The 17,755-nt window shown below is 45.1% G+C and overlaps 1 pseudogene across 1 annotated transcript; it reads left to right on the forward strand.

The window, feature by feature from the left end:
* The first annotated feature begins 1,433 nt into the window (after nt 1-1,433).
* Nucleotides 1,434-16,687, forward strand: LOC311086392 (tripartite motif-containing protein 16-like; annotated as a pseudogene). The gene is made up of 6 exons (XR_014609627.1): nt 1,434-2,352; nt 12,736-12,831; nt 12,927-13,160; nt 14,958-15,117; nt 15,538-15,585; nt 15,833-16,687. The product of XR_014609627.1 is annotated as a tripartite motif-containing protein 16-like (transcript).
* The last annotated feature ends 1,068 nt before the right edge of the window (nt 16,688-17,755 follow it).

Here is a 17,755-nt window from a genome sequence, read left to right on the forward strand (position 1 = left end):
AAAAGCACTCTCTTTTCTCATTTCGCCAGCGACGCACGCGAACCATAGAAACGGTGTCTGGGTGCAGGCGAGCGGGTTGTACAACGCGCTCGTTGGCTGCAAAATACACATCTGCAATCGCCTTTTAAGGGAACTGACAGAGCGAAGAATTGACGGCATAATTTTATGTGCCGGTAGACCCGGGATTCGAACACGGGTCTCTCGTGCGAAAGCCTAAGATTCCGCCGCTGAGCCAGGGGTGTCTTGATAAAGACGCCCGGCTCTTTTAGTGCAATGAGAGTGTGTGTCGCGGCGGCGAACACACACATACACAAAACACAGTAGCAGAGAAAAGGATATGTACGCCGGAAAGCGTGAGCAGGAACGGCGACTGAAGGCGGCGAGTTGTCGACCAGCAGCTTCAGATGCAGCACTAATCCCGCTGAGTGCTTCTATCAGACGGCGCGGCTTCTTCCTCTCGGGATCCAGCGATGCATGAGCTTCGCTGAAGTGATGAAAAATTGGTCAAACCAGCCTCTCGAGGCTATATTTATAGCCGAGCCCCACCCTCTTTTGGCGGGACATGACGTATTGGGCGCGAAGCGCCCTCATTGGTTCGGACGTCATGAGGGGCCTCTCTCGATAGGCTGGTGCAGTTGCCGCAGAGCAGCCAATGGGCGCGCGAGCTGTCTCGCCCATGTCTGCATGCTGCTGCAATGCGTTTTACATTATTGCAAAATTAAGGATAATTTTTGGCTTCAGTATCTCGTGGAAAAGAGGTTTTCCCCTAGCGTAAGATATTACGCAAGTGCGAGAGAACCTCTCGTAAGAGAACAAGAGAGAGATAGGCTGTGATCCAGTCAGTGTCTTTAAGTTCTGTGTTATGTTTGTTTTTTTATGCTTTACGAATGATGTTTCTCATAGCCTAGTTGTTGTAGGCTACTAGATTCATCATTGGTTAGTATAGGTTATCCTAACCAAGCTTATCCAATGTAATAATCTAATAACAACAAGTATAATAATAATAATAATAATAATAATAATGATAAAAACACATTTGCACAAGAAACATTTAACAATAAAAATGAGAAGGACAGGGACAATAACAAGATGGAACTTTTTTATTTATTTTTCAGATAATGTTTATTGCTCATATATTTTGATAATTGTATGTTAATTCCTAAATATAAAACAATATACATTCAGACACAGTCAATAATACGAATCTAAAGTTGTATTTGTAGCGAGATACCAGCGGTCAAAAGAACGTGACAAAAGAACGAAGACTCGAAACCCGAAAGACTCTACTGATGAACTAATCATAGTCTCTATTGGACTGACGTTGGAGGACCCGACCGAGCCGAACCCGAACTTCCGAACTAATAATTTCTGTTTCATGTACAGAACCTATGGGATGTTGCGTCAACACAAAATGAACGAATCACTCTGAGACAATTCGGTAGTCCCGAGTCATATTAAAGATTCGTTCAAAATGACGGAGGGAATTGAGTCATAAAAACTGAATTTACTGTATAACGCGGAATTTAACGGATTGAATGGTTCATGAGCTCGGAACTTGTAATTTAATGTTTTTGACTCCACTAGAGCACAAACACGTACAGCAGAGTGACTCCTTCACCAGGAATGAGGAAGCTGCTTTACAGACACTCCTGTTTTACACACGTCACTCAAACACAGAAGCAGGAAACTATTTCAACTCCTCAGTTCAGAGAAACAGAAACTGAAGTATTGTTGAGCTGTTGTGTGTTTGTGTCTCTCTGTATTCATGCAGTAAAATGGCAGAAGCCAGAATTTCAGTGGATCAGGATGAGTTCACGTGTCCAGTGTGTCTGGATCTCCTGAAGGATCCAGTGACTATCCACTGTGGACACAGTTACTGTAAGATCTGTATTAGACTGCTGGGATCAGGAGGATGAGAAGAGAGTCTACAGCTGCCCTCAGTGCAGACAGACCTTCAGTCCAAGACCTGCTTTAGCTAAAAACACCATTCTGGCTGAACTGGTGGAGAAACTGAAGAAGACTAAACTTCCTGCTGACTGTTACGCTGGAGCTGGAGACGTGCAGTGTGACGTCTGTACTGGAAGAAAATACAAAGCCGTCAAGTCCTGTCTGGTGTGTCAGGAATCTTACTGTCAAACTCATTTTGACCGTCATGAGGAACATCACTCTCGTAAGCCACACAAAGTGATTGATGCCACTGGACGACTGCAGGACATGATCTGCCGTAAACATGATAAAGAGCTAGAAATGTTCTGCATCACTGATCAACAGTGCATCTGTGTGTGGTGTAAGGAGAGTGAACATAAAAACCACAACACTGTATCAACTGCAGCACAGAGGACAGAGAAACAGGTATGAACTGAGAGGGATTGATCACACAGAAATGAAAGTGTCTTTATTTACTCACTCATTTACTCATGTTGTCCCAAACCAGTTTGACTGAGTTTCTTCTGTGGAATATAAAAGATGACATTTTGAACAATGTCTCGTCTATTTTAGTTTATACATTGAAAGTCAATGGAGTAAAAACGTTTCAAGCTCCAAAAAGGAGAAAAAGCATAAAAGTAATCTAAACAACTAGTGGTTAAAGAAAGAAGTTTGCTTAAGTGTATTGACATGCACTAGTGTACTTCAAATTAAAAGTGCATTTAAAAAAAAGAAAAACGTACTCGGTTACTAACGTAACCTCGGTTCTCTCTAGAAGAGGGAACGAGTACTGCGTCTTAGCTAAGACGCTACGGGAAAAGTCTCTTTTCACGAAATACTGAAGCAAAAAATTATCCTTAATTTTGTAATATTGTAAAGCGCATTTGCACCAGCATACAGCCATAGGCGAGACGGCTCGCTCGCTCATTGGCTGCTCTGCGGCAACTGCATAAGCCTATCGAGCGAGGGCTGATGCAACATCAGACCAATGAGGGCGCTTCGCGCCCTCCTTGCCACTTCCCGCCGAAACGGCGTGGCCTAGCCCTATAAAGGCAGCTCGAAAAGGCTGACTCACTTGATTTATTTCATCGCCGAAGCGAACCAGAGTGAATCGTACGCACGGCGGGGAACGCAGTACTCGTTCCCTCTTCTAGAGAGAACTGAGGTTACGTTAGTAACCGAGTATGTTCTCTTACGAGAGTTCTCTCGTACTGCGTCTTAGCTAAGACGCTACGGGAACCCAATGTAAAACGCCGTGCGTGCAGGGATGAAACACCAATAAACCTGGAAGCGAAGCCCAGGATTTACAGTGCACAATCACTAGAGGGACTCACAGAGAGTCCTAGAACAGGAGGGGGAACCCTCCGTCCCCATATATAGCAGCGTCCGCAGACGCGATAATATGACATCACATAGTCAAGGCAAGAGCCTGACTAATGTGGGAATGTGGGTCTTACGCAATACTGCCCATATGACAGTCGGCAGCGCGCTGCGCTTGCGATCTCAGTGTTCCAATCAGACTACTGATTCAGCTACACCGACAACAGCTTAGCCTGTAAGGCGGGAACCTCTAGGTTATAAAACCTGATAAATGTAGACGGCGAGGCCCAACCTGCCGCCATACATATATCCTGTAAGGATATCCCACTAGACCAGGCCCACGACGAGTAGGGATGTCCCGATCAGGTTTTTTTGCCCTCGAGTCCGAGTCCGAGTCATTTGATTTTGAGTATCTACCGATACCGAGTCCCGATCCGATACTTCTATAATACATAAAAAAAGAATAAAGAAGAGCAAAAAACAGATCCAGGATGTTCCTTATTTTTTATTTAATTCACCTTATTACATTCAACAACTCTGTTAACAAACAGAGCACTTCTGTGAGGTAGCTTGAACAATCAAGTAATAAATAACATTTTGGACTTAGTGCAACAGTAAATATAAAAAAAGTCTAATATATAAACAAATAGCACCTCAACTTAAAATACGCAGCAGGCATGTAAACAAATAAAAAAATAAAGTGCCACAGTGTTTGCAAAGCCAGTAATGTGCTTTTAGGAACTGCACTCGCCGGTTTCACACTGCACGCGTTAGCAGAGCGTGCAGCGCGTATTTTTTTCGGCGCCCATGTTAACAGATTACCCCTCATTTACACTGCACACGTGTGCGGTGCATTACGTCTGCGACAAGGTTTTATTCCGTCCTCCACGCGGTGCCAACTCACACCAGGAGCATTTCAGAAGCAGAGCGACTGGATGCGCGAGACCACGTGATTTGCCTGTCCAACGTGTTTTTTCTTGATTTTTGGGTTTCTACCATACAGTCTATGGTTTCTACCAAGGATATTGGTGTGTAATACGTTTGGGTTGTTGCACAGGGTGTTTATTTTGAAATTGACAGGATTTTTTTTTACTTTTATTTTGTATTCCCGGTGCGACTTGGACGCGCGTCCGTCAAAAATAGACTAGGCGCCTATATTTAGCGAAGCGGCGCGGAGAGCCGCTTCTGGGAAGCTTCTGAAACGTGCCGCGTCGCGGCCGGTGTAAACACAAGCATTGACTAGAATGGGCGCGATCAGCTCCGGTAGCCGTGTCGCAGCCGTAATGCGCCGCAGACGTGTTCAGTGTAAATGAGGGGTAAATGAGGGGTTAGAGCATTCACACCGCACGCAGAGGCGGCGCGGCAGCGCGTAGCAGGAGCAGAGCAGAAGCAGCAGTGCCGCGATCGTTTCGGCGCAGAGTCTATTTTTGCTGCGCCGCTTAACGCTGAATTAAAGTGATATGCATTGATCATGGCCAAAATACACAGCAGTTTTATCCAAAAAGTTGATGATATCTATTGTGTTTTAAACAGTCGATCAAATGACCAACATCAATTTAAAAAGAAAACAAATGTCCAAAAACAAACTTGTTGCCAGAACAATAAAAACAAAGATGAACCAAAAGTTATATTTATGAAATTATTAATAAAATAAGCTTCTTGACAAGTATTTTCTCTTAAATGTATTTGAAAAGGAAATAAAGCAATGCCAACTTATCCATTATAGAGTAGGCTACTCTGTCTGTACACAACCTGCGGTTCAGCCGCGCGTGACAAACGCTGCCAGTGTGAAAGCAAAACGCGCGTGTCCTGCTCCTGCTCACCATACGCACTGCTCCTGCGCTGCTTACGCTCTGCTAACGCGTGCAGTGTGAAACCGGCGTAACTCTGTGCCACCGCATAACTATAGATGTGTTAAATAATAATGAGAATATATATACATATATATCCGAGTCCTGATCGGGAGGTAACGTCCGATTCCGATTGAGTCTGAAACCACGTGATCGGGCCCGATATCCGATCACGTGATCGGATCGGGACATCCCTAACGACGAGGCAACGCCTCTCGTGGAGTGCGCTCTGACACCCAGTGGGCACTGAAGACCCCTGGAAGTGTAAGCTAACGCTATGGCGTCAACTATCCATCTGGATAGGCTTTGTTTCGAAACAGCCATTCCCTTGGAACGTCCACTGAACGAGACAAACAGCTGCTCAGTCTGTCTGAAGACAGCAGAGCGAGACACATAAGCTCTTAAAGCCCTAACAGGGCAAAGAGAACTTAAGTCTCCTTCCTCTTCCGACACCGGCAGGGCAGACAGGGAAATAACCTGAGCCCGAAACGGTGTGTTGAGGTTTGAGTATGACTCCTGAGTCATTAGGCCCAAACTCCAAGCACGTCGGGCTCACTGAGAGCGCGTGCAGGTCACCTATGCGCTTCACTGAAGCGAGAGCCAGCAAGCACACTGTCTTAAATGACAGATGTTTGAGGCTAATCGTCTGGATGGGCTCGAAAGGGGAACCTTTCATGGCCTCCAAAACCGTAGAGAGGTCCCATACAGGGACTGAGGGAGGTCTGGGAGGATTCAGCCTCCTAGCTCCCCTGAAGAAGCGGATGACCAAATCGTTCCTTCCTATTGACTGACCGAGCGTTGTTTCAGAGAACGCTGCGATAGCCGCCACATAAACTTTGAGCGTGGAGGGGGCTCTGCCCTTATCCAACAGCTCCTGTAGGAAGGAGAGAACCTCCGTCACCTCACAATCGAGGGGTGAACATCCCCGAGCTGTGCACCAGCTGGAGAATACCGACCACTTTGAAGCATAGAGCCGTCGAGTCGACGGAGCTCTAGCCTGAGTGATAGTATTTAGCACTCCCACTGAGAGATCAGCGGGTAACCGTTGAGCGCCCACACGTGGAGGGACCACAACTCTGGTCGAGGGTGCCAAATCGAGCCCCTGGCCTGCGAGAGGGGGTCCCTCCTCAACGGCACTGGCCACGGGGCAGTGTCTGCTAACTGCATCAAATCTGGAAACCATGGTTGGTTCTTCCAAAGTGGTGCTACAAGCAGCACTGAGCATTTCGTTTCCCTCACCCGTTCTATCACCTGAGGAAGGAGGGAGACGGGGGGAAAAGCATAGAGCGGACAGCGAGGCCACCTTTGGGACAGCGCGCTTTCGTTCTTGGAAAAGAACACGGGGCAGTGAGCGTTTTCGTGGGACGCGAAGAGGTCCACTTCCGCTCTGCCAAATCTCTCCCACAGCAGCTGGACTGTTTGTGGGTGTAAAGACCATTCACTCGTGGGAATGTTGTTTCTGGACAGTCTGTCTGGACCCAGATTCTGTAGCCCAGGCACATGAACTGCTCTCAGCGAGCGCAAGTTGTGCTGAGCCCAAACCAGGAGGCGTTCCGCCAACCTGTACAGGTCTCGGGATCTGAGACCGCCCTGGTGATTTATGTAGGACACCACAGACATGTTGTCCGAACGGACTAAGACGTGATGGTCCTTGATTCGGGGACGAAAGCGCGTCAGCGCGTTTTCCACTGCCAGCATTTCCAGACAGTTGATATGTCGGAGCTTTTCTCGTTCTGACCACAGGCCAAAGAACGGTCTGCCCTCGAGCAGCGCTCCCCATCCCGAGGTGGAGGCGTCCGTCGACACCACTTTCACTCTTGAGGAAGTCCCCAGGCTTACACCTGATTGGTACCAGTCGTTCGCTGTCCAAGGTTTTAGAGCTGTAACACAGCTCTGATTGACCTTGAGACGCAGCCGACCGGATATCCACGCTCTGCGCGGTACCCGCGCTTTCAGCCAGAACTGCAAGGGGCGCATGCGGAGCAGGCCCAACTGAAGAACTGGTGATGCTGAGGCCATGAGACCTAGCATCTTCTGAAATTCCCTGAGCGGGAAGGTCGCGCCGCAGCGGAGAGAGCTCGCTGCGCGCTGAATGTCCAGCGCGCGCTGTGGCGACAGCCGCGCCATCATAGACTGTGAGTCCAGAACTATACCCAAAAACGGGATCGTTTGACTGGGGTTCAGTGAACTCTTCGTCCAGTTGACTCTGAGACCAAGTTTCTCGAGGTGATCGAGTAAAATGGCCCTGTGCTCCACGAGCTCTGATCGTGATTGAGCCAGAATCAGCCAGTCGTCCAAATAGTTCAGCACTCGCATGCCTCTGAGTCTGAGAGGAGCGAGCGCTGCGTCCATGCACCTCGTAAATGTACGAGGCGCCAGGGATAGGCCGAACGGCAGGACTGTTATACTGGTATGTCTGGCCCTCGAAGGCGAATCTCAAGTATTGCCTGTGACATGACGCTATCTGTATTTGAAAATACGCGTCCTTCAGATCTATTGACATGAACCAGCCTCCTCTGCGAATATGCGCGAGGATTTTCCTGGTTGTAAGCATTCTGAAACTGCGTTTCGCTAATGCTTCGTTCAGCTGTCTTAGATGCTTCTTAGCTGTCTTAAACCCCCGTCTTTCTTGCCAGACAGTATCTGCTGTATAGCCCCCCTTCGCTTTGAGCTTGAGATACAGGCTCTATAGCCCCTTTGCTCATCAGTTTTGATATTTCGGCACAAAGTAGGTGTGCTACTTCTGAATTCACCGTAGTTTCGACGCGCGCTGTGAAGCGGGGAGGGCGTCGACAAAACTGTAGCGAGTAGCCTCTCTTATAATGTCTAGCACCCATTCCGAAACCTCTGGGCGACAGAGGTGCTTCGGCGTGCTGTAACGTAGGCATTATGCCTGTGACATTCGAGGCGGGGAGCGCGCTGATCACAGCGGGCAGAGCGCTCGTCCTCGACCCCACTACGGTGCTTAACCGAGAGAGGGAGGGCTGAGCGAGTCTCGTGGGACTCGTTGTCTGTGAGTAAGTGTGGGCGGGAAGCGGGCACATTTACTGCTTTTGACGCGCTGTCTGCCTGAGCAGAGCGAGCGTGCACAGGTTTCGTTTTACAGAAACCACGTGACACGTGTGACAGTGTTTGTGGCACTGGGGAATGTGCACATTTACTATGTTGGGTGCGCGATCGACCTGAGTCGAATTTATGGGCGCAAGCCCCGTGTGAGGGGCTGTGCTTGTGTGTAGCGATGGGCACTGGGCAGTGGGCATCAGCACTACATTTATAGCACCATCGGCCGTGGCCGGGACACCAGAAAATACATCCATATGGGATATTTCTGGGTAGCCGTAAAACGGCTTTTGTGTGCAGGCAAACAGGCACGGGTTGTACCACGTGGCCGTCGGCTGCAAAATACATATCTGCAGTCGCCTCTCAGGGCACTGGCAGAGCGATTTATATTTGGCGGCATAAAAACTTTTTGCCGTCAGACCTGGGAATCGAACCCGGGTCGCCCGCGCGAAAGATTTAGAATCTACCACTGGACCACAGTGAAAGACACATTGACTTTCAGTTAAACGCGAGTATTTGTTTGCAAGCATGCGGGTAGCATAACATGCAATATCGACATTTTCAGACGCACTCGACCTCGCCACGGTGTTTAACCGAGTGAGGGAGGGCTGGGCGAGTCCCGTAGGACATGTAATGTCTGTGAGTGAATGTGGGCTCGGAAGAGCGGACACATTTACTGTATTGAGCGCACTGTCTGCCTGAGCAGAGCGAATGCGGACAGGCTTCTTTTATAGAAAAACCATGAGGCATGCAAAACATAGTGTTTGTGGGCACCCAATGGAATTTTTCTAGGTAGCCGTAGAACGGCTTTCGTGTGCAGACAAGCGGGCACGGGTTGTACCACGTGCTCGTCGGCTGCAAAAATTCACATCTGCAGTCGCCTTTCAGGGGACTGATAGAGCGAATTGTATGTGACGGCATAAATTTTTCTGCCGTTGGACCTGGGAATCGAACCCGGGTCGACTGCGATAAAGGCTATGAATCTACCACTGGACCACAGAGGAAGACACCTACGGTACGTTCACACGGGGTGTCAGCGTCAACGCTTCCCATTGACTTTGAATGGGTGACGGCAAGCGTTGCCGAAAAGAATTGTGGATCCGTCGGCGCGCTTCACTGGCGTTGCTCGCGGCAGAAGTTGAAAAATTCTCAACTTCTGCCGCGAGCAACGCCAGTGAAGCGCCGCCGACGGAAGCGTCAGCCAATCAGATCGCTCTATGCAAATACAGTAGCCAGGCGGCAGCCAATCACGTTCATCCTGTTCAAGAGCAGCAAACTGAGGATAAATTTTAAAATGGAGGAGAAACTAATTATTGCGGTGGGCAATCACCCGGTCCTTTATGACCATTGAATGACAATGAAGCTTGTTGTTGAGTTCCTGTCTAATTTCATTGGCTGACGCTGCTATGACCATGGCGTCAGTGCCAAACTTCAGCCACGCCTTCCGTCAAGCGTTGACGCTGACGACCCCTGTGAACGTACCGTTAGGCTTTCAGTTACCGCGAGTATTAACCACACTAGCGTTTGTTGCAGGCATGCGTGTAGTACAACATGCAATACTGACATTTTCAGACGCCTGAAAAGTGTCAGAATGTGAGAAGAGTGGATATCGCCCGGTTTCAGCGGGGCTAAAACACTCCATTCTCTTTTCGCCAGTGACGCACGGGAACCGTAGAAAGGGTGTTCGGTTGCAGGCAAACGGGTACTACGCGCTTGCTGGCTGCAAAAATGCACCTCTGCAGTCACCCCCGGGGGACAGACAGAGCGGAGCATTGGCGGCATAAATATATGCCGCAAGACCGGGAAACGAACTCCGGTCTCCCATGCGGGAAAAACCTATCATTCCACCACTGAGCCACAGGGGGATACAGGCTTTTAATATGCGTTGAGCATCAACATGTATTCTTCGGCGTTTGCTGGCAGGCGTGCGCTTGCTGCAAATGACATTTCCAGTCGCCGACAGGGAACTGGGAAATGTAAGAGAAAAGGGGCCAGTAACTACGAACACACTTTTCTCCTTTCGCCGGTGAATGACGCGCAGAGGCAGGGTAGTTTTTCTTGTAACGTAAAGAAAAACTAACCCCGACCGTCCGCTTCCAGGAGGAGCAGCCTCGGAGAAGGATGCCAGGTGAGTCCTCAGAGTCACCATAGGCAATCGGCTCGGAGTGAGGGCGGTCGCCGTCAGCGAGCGCGAGAGCTGCGAGATCCTCTAGGAAAGGGGGGCGTCTTGAAAAAGACGCCCGGCTCTTTTAGTGAAAAATGTACATACATAATACACATTATACACAGAAAATATATAGAAGGATATAGGCGCCGGAATGCGCAGCAGGTACGGCAGTGGAAGGCGGCGCTGGCCAGCGGCTTCAAGTGGCTCGTCCCGCTGAATTGCTTCTCAGACGACGCGTTGCTTCTCTCGTGATCCAACGATGCGTGAGCTTCGCTGAAGAGATGAAAAATCAAGTGAGTCAGCCTTTTCGAGCTACCTTTATAGGGCTAGGCCACGCCGTTTCGGCGGGAAGTGGCAAGGAGGGCGCGAAGCGCCCTCATTGGTCTGATGTTGCATCAGCCCTCGCTCGATAGGCTTATGCAGTTGTCGCAGAGCAGCCAATGAGCGAGCGAGCCGTCTCGCCTATGGCTGTATGCTGCTGCAAATGCGCTTTACAATATTACAAAATTAAGGATAATTTTTTGCTTCAGTATTTCGTGAAAAGAGACTTTTCCCGTAGCGTCTTAGCTAAGACGCAGTACGAGAGAACTCTCGTAAGAGAACTGTACTTGCAGATAATATAATATTAATGAAATGAAAGGCCACTTAAGTGAGAGTCAACTTTCATGACTGTTTCATATGTACACTTTATAAAGTACACTTTTTTATAATGTAAAATGAAAAGTTTTACTTCAAAGTACATTTTAATAATATTTAATATTTCCATTTAACTCAAAAGAATTATGAAATTACATTATATACTTAAATCTTACTTAAGTGGGTCAAAAAGTCACTCTTGAGTTCAGCTAATTGCTTTACACTCACTTGATTCGAGCTTTGTTGCATGGTGCATTATCCTGCTGGAAGTAGCCATCAGAGGATGGGTACATGGTGGTCATAAAGGGATGGACATGGTCAGAAACAATGCTCAGGTAGGCCGTGGCATTTAAACGATGCCCAATTGGCACTAAGGGGCCTAAAGTGTGCCAAGAAAACATCCCCCACACCATTACACCACCACCACCAGCCTGCACAGTGGTAACAAGGCATGATGGATCCATGTTCTCATTCTGTTTACACCAAATTCTGACTCTACCATCTGAATGTCTCAACAGAAATGGAGACTCATCAGACCAGGAAACATTTTTCCAGTCTTCAACTGTCCAATTTTGGTGAGCTTGTGCAAATTGTAGCCTCTTTTTCCTATTTGTAGTGGAGATGAGTGGTACCCGGTGGGGTCTTCTGCTGTTGTAGCCCATCCGCCTCAAGGTTGTGCGTGTTGTGGCTTCACAAATGCTTTGCTGCATACCTCAGTTGTAACGAGTGGTTATTTCAGTCAAAGTTGCTCTTCTATCAGCTTGAATCAGTCGGCCCAGTCTCCTCTGACCTCTAGCATCAACAAGGCATTTTCGCCCACAGGACTGCCGCATACTGGATGTTTTTCCCTTTTCACAGCATTCTTTGAAAACCCTAGAAATGGTTGTGCGTGAAAATCCCAGTAACTGAGCAGATTGTGAAATACTCAACAACCATGCCACGCTCAAAATTGCTTAAATCACCTTTCTTTCCCATTCTGACATTCAGTTTGGAGTTCAGGAGATTGTCTTGACCAGGACCACACCCCTAAATGCATTGAAGCAACTGCCATGTGATTGGTTGATTAGATAATTGCATTAATGAGAAATTGAACAGGTGTTCCTAATAATCCTTTAGGTGAGTGTATATTTACATTTAAACTATAATACATTTTCATTTAATAGAAATTAACATGCAATTACGTTTCTGAAAACATTAGGTTCAGTTCACACTTATTTCACAATTATATTCTTTTAAAGTATACAATCACCAAAATAAGTGCTACTTTTTTAATTTGAGTCAAATTTTTATTCACAAATCAAATCATTGATAAACTCATGTATGTGGAGCCCAAATCAAATATGATGACATCAAAAACATCAAACTTCACTGGTGTTTGTGTCATGACATCATGGTGTTTAGTCATGTGACTGTGACATGAAAGAACCAATGAGGTTTGATGTTATTGACGTGTCACCATATTTTATTTGGCCTCTGTAAACCGCTGAGACATTCTTCTAAATATCTTCTGTTGTGTCTCACAATAGACAGAAAGTCATACAGGTTTGGAGCGACATGAGGGAGAGTAAATGATGATACTAATGATATAAAACTAGGCACTGATGAAATACTGCTGACATTCATTTCAGGAAACCATGAATCTGTGGTTTGAACCAGACAGTAAAAACTGACCATGCAAGATCTTTAACCACTTCACCAACTCTGGATTCATGTAACTTTAATGTTTGTATGACAGCAGCTTTATGTGTCATTCCCTGTCATTGGTTTGTCCTCCAGAAACAGCTGAAGGAGACGCAGATGAAGATCCGTCAGAGAATCCAGAAGAGACAGAAAGATCTTCAGCATCTGAGAGAGGCTGTGAAGTCTCATAAGGTGAGTCTGGAGAAGAAGAGAAGTTTGAGACGTCTCAGTTTGGACTCTGTCAGTCGTGCTGAAGCCACTGTGTGATTGTGATGTGTGTGTAACAGCGCTCTGCACAGACAGCAGTGGAGGACAGTGAGAGGATCTTCACTGAGATCATCCGCTCCATTGAGAGAAGCCGCTCTGAGGTCACACAGCGGATCAGAGATTAGGAAAAGACTGCAGTGAGTCGAGCTGAAGGACGACTGGAGCGACTGGAGCAGGACATCAATGATCTGAGGAGGAGAGACGCTGAGCTGGAGCAGCTTTCACACACACAAGATCACATCCAGTTCCTGCAGGTAACAGAGATCTAGAAGAACAGGATCATAGTGGACTTGAGCAAGATCCTGCTATGACAGAGAAACATTTCATGAGAGCAGAATGAGCCGTTGACTGAGATGTTGTCAGGAATTCAGTCAGATTCAGTCAAGTGTTGTGTTATCATATAATCATCAGTCAGACTCTCATCTGATCATCTTCTGTTTAAAGAGACACACTTACAAAGCCCTGGGAAATTTACCATTAAATATTAACTCATTTTTCCTTCTGGTTTCTTCTGTCTTGATGAAATCAGTGAACTTGATGGTATCAATATCCATCCATTTTTCATAATCTTTTTAATGAAATCTTTTATTTCTACTAAAATATTTTAGTCCCTACTCGACTTTCTACTCATCCACACATAGTCCCTCGTGAAAAAGAAGTGTCATTAATTGAATTTGCACTTGTAGTTAATTACTTCAAATCTTACAAATATTTATTTTATTTTTTTAAACCTGACTTGCAGATAATATATTATTATTGAAATAAAAGTCCACTTAAAAAGAGATTACTCGAGATTACTCGAGACTGCCGGCAGATTTGAAATAATACGGCCACCGTAGGAGTTAAAACGCCCTCGGAATGGGAGGGGCTAGAAAGTAATATTCAGTTGGTAGTCATAAACAATTTCACCGCTAGATGGGAGTAAATCCTACACAGTGTAGCTTTAACACTAGACCATGGGGAAAAGTTAAATCATACATTTATACAGACTGTACATGATTTATAAGATGAGTCATATTTACAAAAACAATTCATCACAATTGTCTGACTTATTTTAGAAGCATCGTACTACATTCTCTTTAATAAATGATTCAATAACAAATATTTTTTTTAACAGTCACTTGGCTGGCGCCTTGTGGCGAAACAATGCAATCGATAAATGCGTTATTTTAAAGGGTAACTAAACCCCTGGTCAGAGCCTGACTCCACCCACTGGCAATATTTGAAAAATGCTGGAAAAGTGGGCAGAGCCCAGTGGAGAGGGGGCGTGCATCTGAGACACATCTCTGTAGGCAAGGGCGTGGTTAGCTGGTGCCCTCTTACATCACCGGCCACCACAACCTCCAATAGGAAAATTCAACTGCAGTAGCCACTCTTCAACCTGAAGAGGGCAGCACTCAGACTTTTTTACACCATATATTGTAGAATTAAAACACTTTAAACCCAAATGTCAAAAAAATTACTTGCATCAATGAACAGCATTAATAAAGCCCAGTCTTACAGATCATTAACTAAAAAAAGTTGTTTTAGGGTTTAGTTACCCTTTAAGCACCAAGTTTTTATCAAAAGCTGAGTTACTCTATCGCTATCGTAGACATCAGTGTTTATATTTGAACTTTTAAGCTTTTATCCCAGTACTTCTGTGATAATTTTAACTATTGTATCACAGAAATAATGATACTATGTATGAGGAAAAGACTGCTGTTTCATGACAACTCGATCCGGGTCAGCGTCAGCGCCAACACAGATTTGAATGTTGCGATATGATTTAGTCAAAGGTTTAATAGACAGACGAAATGGAAGAAGATCGCGTGGGTGTTAAAGATGAATCGTGCAGCTCTACTGTCTTCTCTCTCTCTCAGCGTACGAGTAGCGCTGCGCTTCGTGGGCGAGCCTCGCGAGGGCTTTTCAGTGCATTCAGTCTCACGACGCTTTCACACGTCCACTTATATTTCGGCACTCAACACTCAAAGATAACGATCAGATCTGATATAGTGCTGGTTATTGGCTGAAGTGTGGAGATGATGAGTTTTGATTTCTGTTTTCTGTAGAGTTTCCAGTCTCTCTCAGCACCTCCTGAATCTACAGACGAACCCGACGTTTCCTTCAGTTCTCTCTCCTCTTTTGATGGCATGAGAGAATCTGTCCGTCAGCTGAGAGACAAACTGGAGGATTTCTGCAAAGAGGAGATCAAGAAGATCTCAGACGGAGGTAAAGTCCTGCGCCTCGTTTATACAGACGTGTGGAGAAAGATCCCAAATCTGAACGTACAACCGTTTCTGAAATGTTCCTACGATTTATAAAACATCAATTTTCACAAAATGTCCTTAAATGCAATCAATTCACAGTTCATCTTAAATTCAAATGCAATGTGAACAAGTGCATCAAATCAGAAATACGGACTCATCATAGTGGACAAGCGTTTATATATGACGGAGGATGAAATCCATGGAATTTAGGATCAATCCGATGTGTGTGTTTTATAAATGAAGCGCCTGGAGATTATTAATCTGCTCTCAGAAATTAAAACATAAAACTTCATATTAACTTCATATTAGAAATGTCTCAGAAATGAATTTATTTTATCTTGTCGTTTCTCTTCACACTGTTCATGTCTGTTTATTTCCACAGTCACTTTCACCAACATGAATCCCAAGACCAGGAACGACTTCCTACAATGTGAGTCACTAGAAAACAAGCAGAAAAACTCACTGAATGTGTTCATGTTCTTCCTTTAGAAGGAGAAATAAATCATGATAGAAGAGTTTTATAATTGATCATGTAAATGATGATTTGCACAGGATATTTGGTCAGCTGTACTGAGACACTGATGATACATTGAACATTGACTCATGAAGAGTTCAGATACATTAAAAGATCAGACAGATTCATAATTCCTGTTTCTGATGTGTTTTCTCTCCATCAGATTCCCATCAGCTCACTCTGGATCTGAACACAGTGAATAAACGCCTCAGTCTGTCTGAGAGGAACAGAGTGATTACTGTCACTGACACAGAGCAGCCGTATCCTGATCATCCAGACAGATTTGATCAGAGGCCTCAGGTGTTGTGTAGAGAGAGTGTGTGTGGACGCTGTTACTGGGAGATTGAGTGGACTGGGAATGGTGCGTGTATATCAGTGTCATATAAGAGCATCAGCAGGAAGGGATTGGGTAATGAGTGTGTGTTTGGAGGTAATGATCAGTCCTGGAGTTTGGACTGCTATTCCTCCAGTTACTCATTCTGGCACAATGCCATAGAGACTGTTCTCCCTGTAAAGTCCATCAGCAGAAGAATAGGAGTGTATGTGGATCACAGTGCAGGATCTCTGTCCTTCTACAGCGTCTCTGACACAATGAGCCTCATCCACACAGTCCAGACCACATTCACTCAGACGCTCTATCCTGGGTTTTGGGTTGGTTCTGGATCAGTGAAACTGTGTTGATGTTTCAGAACAGATTGTAGAGAGATTTTACCCATAATACTTTGAGCTGCACAATAAATCTTCAGTAACAGAAACAGAATAAATGTGTGTATCAAATCCTCATAGAGACAGTAAGAACAGAGTGTGTGTGTGTGTGTGTGTGTGTGTGTGTGTGTGTGTGTGTGTGTGTGTGTGTGAGCTTTTCTCAAACCCTGTTTTGATTAAAATCTTATTATTATTTTTTTTTCATTTCATTCTTTTTTTTTTGTAGTGACACAAATTATTTGTATTATTACTATCAAAAAGTGGCCTATATTTCAGTTGAAATAATAAAACTGAAGGTTAATTACAAAATGAACAGATTGAGGATAGTGTGGTTTTGAATAATGAAATAACAGAAATGGTTGTGAACAATGTAAGGAGTGAAGATGTGGAAAATGACATTAGTAGTGGAGAAAATAGTGCTGGAAAACAATCATAGTTCAAAATGTGAGGAAAATTGTGATGCAGAAGATGAGGGATGAAGAAGCACTTTCTGAGATTTCAGATATTGGGTCACAAGGGATGGAAATCATGAACTCTTTATAAGAAATAAATGACTTTCACAACGTTTGATAAAGTTGTTGATGAAATAATTCTTTCCAGCTGAAAAGGATGCTTGTGAAGAAAAGACCACAATATGGCGGCCGGTGCAGCAGCATAGTAAGTCGTAGTAAGTCGAGGATGAGCTGCTGAACTTTATTATGATCAAAATGCAAACACTAAGCCACAATGATATTGTGTCGATAGTAATGAGCAGTTTCAGCTCTGAGTGGATTGAGTCTTCAAAGGCAGTTTTGTCAGAGCTCCTTCCACACTACAAACGAAGGATCTCCCACAGGGGACAAAAGAAGGACATTAACAATGTCAAAATGTGCCTGCAAGCGCTTAATGAGTGCGGTGAAGAGATCTCAAGATTTGTATCGCACTTCCTGGATGAATTACCCCCCGTGTCATTTAAACACATCGATGTGTCTGTGCTCCTTGAGAAAATGCAGCAAATCAATGCTGACATTGACTACCTAAAAATAACTATGGGTAGGGTTGCCAACTTCAGAAAAGGGACAATCGTGGTTCTTTATAGGAAAATGAGGGACACTCAAAATATTTGTACTGTATCACACAGTGTACGTCATTTCAGTGTCTGCAGTTAAGTATGTGTTTAAAAGGTTGTCAGACATAAACACATTTGTATTGCTTAACCTATTTATGTATTTAATTCTAAAAATAATTTTAATGTCATACATAAAAAATGCCACATTAGAAACAAACCATCGTTCAAAATAACAGCATTTATCTAAAATAGAAAGCTTTTTTAACATTATACACTAGGCTTACAGTTCAAAAGTTTGGGGTTAGTAAGATTATGTTTTTGGAAAAAAATTAA

This window comes from Abramis brama (genome assembly GCF_963993115.1).
Source record: "Abramis brama genome assembly, chromosome: 1".
In the NCBI taxonomy this organism is placed as follows: Eukaryota; Metazoa; Chordata; class Actinopteri; order Cypriniformes; family Leuciscidae; genus Abramis; species Abramis brama.